This window comes from Aptenodytes patagonicus, chromosome 6, assembly GCF_965638725.1.
Source record: "Aptenodytes patagonicus chromosome 6, bAptPat1.pri.cur, whole genome shotgun sequence".
In the NCBI taxonomy this organism is placed as follows: domain Eukaryota; kingdom Metazoa; phylum Chordata; class Aves; order Sphenisciformes; family Spheniscidae; genus Aptenodytes; species Aptenodytes patagonicus.
This window is the reverse complement of record NC_134954.1, coordinates 65,502,698-65,508,826: the sequence shown is the minus strand read 5'-3', so window position 1 is coordinate 65,508,826 and position 6,129 is coordinate 65,502,698.

Here is a 6,129-nt window from a genome sequence, read left to right as displayed (position 1 = left end):
GCACCTTTTCCAGGAGTATAAAAGCATTTGAAGAGAGAGATGTCCCTAACATCACACGTCTGGTCTGCACTGCTGGCTCTGAGATGACAGCTGCTGCTGCATGTTGTCTGTTTTACTAAGCCGAAGTTTCAAGCAGTATTTGATGGAAATAGAGCGAAGATAATTATCGGAAAGACCTGCTGCTTCACTAAATTACATGGAGAAAGCCAAGGCCTTCCAGCTGGCCTTACATCAAATAATAGGGTGAAGCTTTTAGAAATCATTGTCACCTGAACATGCCCATTTACGCAGACAAAACAGCAGCTCTAAACCCATTCGTTTCACTAGCAATAATAAGATCTTCGAACGGTCTTGCAAAGGGATCAGCAAGTCTTGACTACAACATGAAAATACAGCAGTTGTACATTTTGGGCACAGTCCTTCACTGCCTTGCACCTTAAAAAGTCACTTGCTAGATCACAAAGCAGGTATCAAATGCTCTTCTGACTTCACACCCACTTTGGACATGGTACAGGGCAATGAAGATTTCTGTCCTAATTTCATTTTCCACCTGTCACTTTCTATCCCTTCAAGCTCTTGCTTTTTATCAGAATAATTCTTTAGGTTTTGGACATCCAAATCACCAGAGAATGGACAGTCATTCACAAAAGCTCATTTAAAAGCAAGCAATCGGGATGACACAAGAAGACCACCTCAGTAAGGTCAGACACAAGGACATGGCTAGACTAGCCTCATTTTCCTACAGTTAAGTAAAAGACACCACTCAGTGTTCAGTATTGCTTTGAAAAACAACAGCTGTCAGCATCAAATGAGGTGCGGTTTGTGGAACAAGAAAGTACTTGTTACTAGACCAGTTAATATAAATAGGCGGGAAATTATCAACTTCGGGGCACATAAGCCCTTCTACAAGCCAACATTGCTTCTGTAACCTGGATGATTTCTACACAGAGAGAGAATCTTAAGAATTCACTGTTTAGCCTCAAATAACTACAGTGAGTAATATTATCCAAATATTGCTCACGGTGCCAGTGATGATATTGAGGGATTTCAGTTCTTCCCTAAGGCTTACAGTAAAGTCTCCAAATGCCACTTCTTTTCACTGAATAGAAAGAAATCGGCATGAGGGAAATGCCTAGATTTCATAATCAGCTGATTTTTTTGTTTTGTGGTTTTTTTGGCAACACGGGGAAGGTACCATTCTTTCCCACTGTCCTTTTCAGAAAGCTGCGGTTATTCAGGTTTCTCCATCCACCTTCACAACCTAGCCCAGATCAGCACCTGATCAAATCACTCACCAAGCAGATTGATTACCCAGCACTATTTATTTGTGGTTGAATGGCAGGTTAACTTTCCGCATGGATTTGAGACAGTGTCACCTGAGTATAATTCCACCCACTCCAGTTTAACTCATCCTTGAGGGAAAATTGGATTCAGCAAGCTTGTTCTTTTAGTCTTCTCTTCCATTTCGTCATCAAGCAAAGTAAACGTAAAAGCACCAGTTTACACATTTTCTGGTTACAATAGTGTATTCCAATGCCTCTTTTTCCCACCTAAGCTTCTTTTCACATCTTTAGGTCAGGCAAGACTACTGCCTGGTGGCAAAAAAAAAAAGGATTGGAAGGCAGGGAAAGAACATTACACCGGCTTGCAGGCTTTGTCTTCAAGGGGAAAGGTGTGGTTTTATTGTGAGTCTCTGCAAGGTTAAAGACTCGCTTTTCTGCCCAGCAGAAGTAAGGTTTGCACCTTTGCTTTGTTTACATGACTTTCACGCCCATGTACCCTTTCCCATAGATGGCAAAGGGACAGTTTTCATGAGCAGAAGCAGAGTCAGGCACCCGGACCTACCTGAGGAGCTGACTCCGTTAGTGAGTCAGCACAGTGCTTTTCAGATGGTCACAAGCCCAGATGGACAGACGAGCCAGCTCAAAATCCCTGCAGCTACCACAGCTCCACCACATCTAAAAAAAGGCTGGTCAAGTGTCTCCAGGTAATGTCTGTGCCAACATACCGTCCAGCCAGTCACCGTCCCTTTTAAAGACTGAAACCAATTCCTATAAATGCAGAACAGCATTTCAAACGGAGCCCTCTGTAGGCGTATGGTCCTTAAAACCACTGACACAACAGTTTGAATAATTTCTTCTGATTCTGGAACGCTGAAAAGTAGTTTGAGGAATTTTTCAATTATCTTTTCCCTACGAATTTTTTGATGTGGATAGGGGGTTTAGTGAGGTTAGCTTAAAATTTACCAATTAACTGGTTTTGTACTTGGAGTTTCTCTCTCTCTCTCTCTCTCTGTATATAGGTACACACACACATATATATATTATTGCAGAATATATAGCCGGAATGTAAATTCCTTATATTTTTATTTTCTGTATTGCCTACTGTGTGCCTCTAGGATATGTAAGAACCAACTGAAAAGCTGTAAGAGTAAGGCCAGTTTTAATCACTGGTACCTGTTGTTATATAAAAGATATTCTGAACAGGTCTATATAATTATATCAGAACTCGTTTCAGTCTTTTTTCCCTCCTCCCCGTAAACAATACCATTACTTTAATGGCAGTAGTAAAGTAGTGTGATTATCTAGAATTTAACCACTAGGAAATAAAACCCACTACAGCCAGCAGCTGGTAGAGTCTCGTTATCAAGGTAATAAGTGAAAAAGACCATTGCTGTGACTCATGGTGCCAAGGCCTCAATTACGGAGTTCCTATGCATGCGGGAGGGCACAAGTGTGTACAGACATACATTTCATTACAAGAGGCTAGTGATACTACACAGCACTTGTAGCACAGGATCAAACAAGCTTAATTCACTAAACAAAAAGTGCTGTTGATACAGAGTTCAAGGAAGAGGGAGTTCCAGATGAGGGTTTATGGGACTGGAAAGAAAAAGGGAGTTTTAATACTATCAATTTGTTCTCCGTTTCTTAAGTCATTTCTTCACAGAAGTGGCATGCCAGATCAACCAACTACTGGATCTGCAGCACTGCATTTTAATGAGCTAATCTGTAAGTTGATTTTAATGAGTTCATTTAAATTCCTGTGCTGAAGATTAACCTCTGCAGGTACAGTTCTCTCACTCCTTCTGTTTTATAATACAGGCTTTTAAGAGTGCAATTGGTTTCTTGCTCTTCAGGGATTTACTTACAAAGTGATATATCAAACTCCAGTTAAATCTTTAGGGGGGTGCACTCGCTTTAGCACTTCTATGCAATATATGTCCTCCAGTCTCTCCAAGTTGGCCAGCGCAGCTGTATGACCTCCTACAATCAACAACAAAAGTCTGGTGTTATCCTTGAGCTCAAAATTTCACGCACTGAGCTAGCAGGATCTGCGGACTGTGCTCCAGGTTTGAAGAATGAGATTTTTTACACTAGGACAGTTTTCTTTTATCTGTTTATTGTGCCTTAATAAGCAGCATCAGCTTTGCAGAATTTCTGCACAAGGTTTTTTAGCACAAGTCAGAAGCATGCTTATTTTAAAGTTGAGCATGCAATACACAGCAGGAAGATACGATGTCTGATTAGGGACAGTTCTTGTTAGCAGAGCGTGTGCAGGACTTTCATAATCAAAGACTAAAAATAACCGTTGTGTGTAGCCGGTCAGGAGGATCACATATTACATGCCATAGTATTACAGGAACCTTTCAAAGACTTAAAGTGGCACTACTGCAGTCCTCCTGAAAAGATAATCTGCTTTAGATTTAAAAACCTCAGCACTGGAGGATCCACTACAGCTGGTGTTCACCTGGTTAGTTACTCTTGTTATCTGTTTCCCATATCTGATCTGCAACTAGCTAGCTTCAGCTGCTGCTGCAGCATGCCAGCCTGCTGGCTTAAAGAGCTATCTACAATCAGATGTCTGCATTTAAGTAGCTGTCTCATTCAGCGCTCTAGAAAACAAAGTTACTGTGCAAGATTGAAGTCCATTTTCTGCAAAACCAGGTTTATTTGATTTGGGAGGGATGGGGCAGGGGAGTAGCGTGAAGAAATGGCCATGATACTAACTGCTAGGATATGAGGCTTCCATTTCTAGATTGCTGCTTTGACTCTAAAACCAACTGATGTCCTCGAGTTGGAGGGACACAAACACATGCATAGAGCCAAAGCTGTGACCTCAAAGTAGTATGAAAAACAGACCGATACCTCACCGTCCATTTTAAAAATCTCGGTTCACTGAAGAAAAGGGCCTTCCCAAACTGGCCTTAAAGAATATTTTCCCTGGGCTTCAGGTTAGAAAGCAGAATTAAACCTTGTCAAGATGTGAAATGAGAGCAGACAGCAGTAGTTCTTACAGTACTTGCTGACATTACTGGTACACAACACTAAGTCACCTGCCAGAGATCAGAAATGGACATACAAAGATAAATTCTTATATTAATCTGTCATACTGAGCTCTTGAATGTATTCACTACCAATTGAAACTCACACTCTTCTGGCTAGCTGCTTTTGGCCCACTACAAAGGAAAGAATCTATTGCTATCAGAGGATGCTAGCAAACTAAAGGTACAATCCGTATCTCATCAAAAAATATCGTATCTACAGGAAGATGAAAGCTCTATGTCCCATCCTCTCCCCCACTGCATCACCAGCCCAAACACCCACCTTGGCTCCCAGCTATCTGTCAGGCATGCTGTGCTTCAAGACAAGGTCCTGGTCCCCAGCGAAACAGAACTGGGTGCTGTGCAGAAGGAAGAGAAGCGAGAATAAACACCTCCCAAACCTGCACCACCGTGCTGGCTGTGCCCACGCACACAGTAGTCTTCCTCTGCAGACAGCACAAGACTGTACAGCTGCAACCTCCGATGCAACACTTCTGGATTGTGAACAGTTGTTGAGGGTTATAGTGATAGTTTGGAATCAATAAGCAGTTTTCATACACAGCAAGCTGTGGTAAACCCCTAGCATGACACCAGTGCTACGAGGCTAGAAGAAAGGAACTAAAGAAGCAGCCCAAAACAGAAGGAAGGAAAAATTTAGGTCACCGAGGCTCTACCTGCCACTTAACTTCCCTCTCTTCGATAGTCTCCCTGGCATCTGCATGCTGCCGCAAGAAAAGTGACAGGAATCTCAGCAGAAAGCTCTGTCGCACCTTGTTCCTGTGCAACAATTCACATTTACCCTTTTAACGAGGCAGCATCTACGCACACTTCAATCACTGACAGCATAAAGCTGTGCACAGGGCTTGGGCTTGGGCTCTGAAACTCATATCCCATCTCAGCTCATCACAGCTCAGAAAGCGCGGCCCAGGGAACGCAGTGCCAGGTTTCTCCTCAGCCCTTGCACTAACAAGGAAGAAATAGTAGGAGCTTAGGGTCAGAAGCATGGAGGATACATTTGTTGTGTGTTTAAGCTGAAGATGTTCTACTCTGCTTTGCATGTGTGTCTGTTCTGGGTGGTTTTCCTTGTGTTTAAAAAAAATAGGCATACTTAAAGTCTACTTTACAAAACCTCAGCAAATTAACGCTGATCTTTGGCAGACAATTCTTCAAATGAATGTTCTGCAAATGACTCCTCACAGCATGCAAAGATTTAGATAAGCTGGAACTGGCTCCGCAAAGGATGCTCTCTAACAAGAGGAATTTAAGCACTGATACCAGTTCAATTTGCCGCTTTTTGATTTTAATATAAAAAGAAATACTTTCTGCAAGGAAGGATTCAGCTTTCATTACCAGAACCCTAGTACAGACTTTGCAGGCTAAACCAATTCACAGATAAGCACTTCTCATAAACATTACGTATTTCTTGGCTTACACAGGTTCTGGAGAATGAAAGAACAGGCTGTGCTGACATCTGGTGGCTTTCTCTGCAGTTTATGGCAATAGGTCTAGGCTTTTCACTGCATTTTTTTTGCATTCCCGATGTAACTTCTCTCGTTTCCTTCCAAGATACAAAGCATTATGATAAAAACATTTTTGTTTCCACCGACCAGTGGACAGTGCTGTCTTATGCAAGCCCTCCTGTAAAGCAACAAAGGATCCTTTGTGGTGCACTATTAGTAACAGTGTAGAAAAAGTCTCCTCTTTATTTCAAAGCATATTTCTCCATGAATTAAAAAAAAATGTACATTCACTGCCACAGGAAATGCTGCTGTGGCCTATCAGATGAGGTGTAAACCTAACCATTA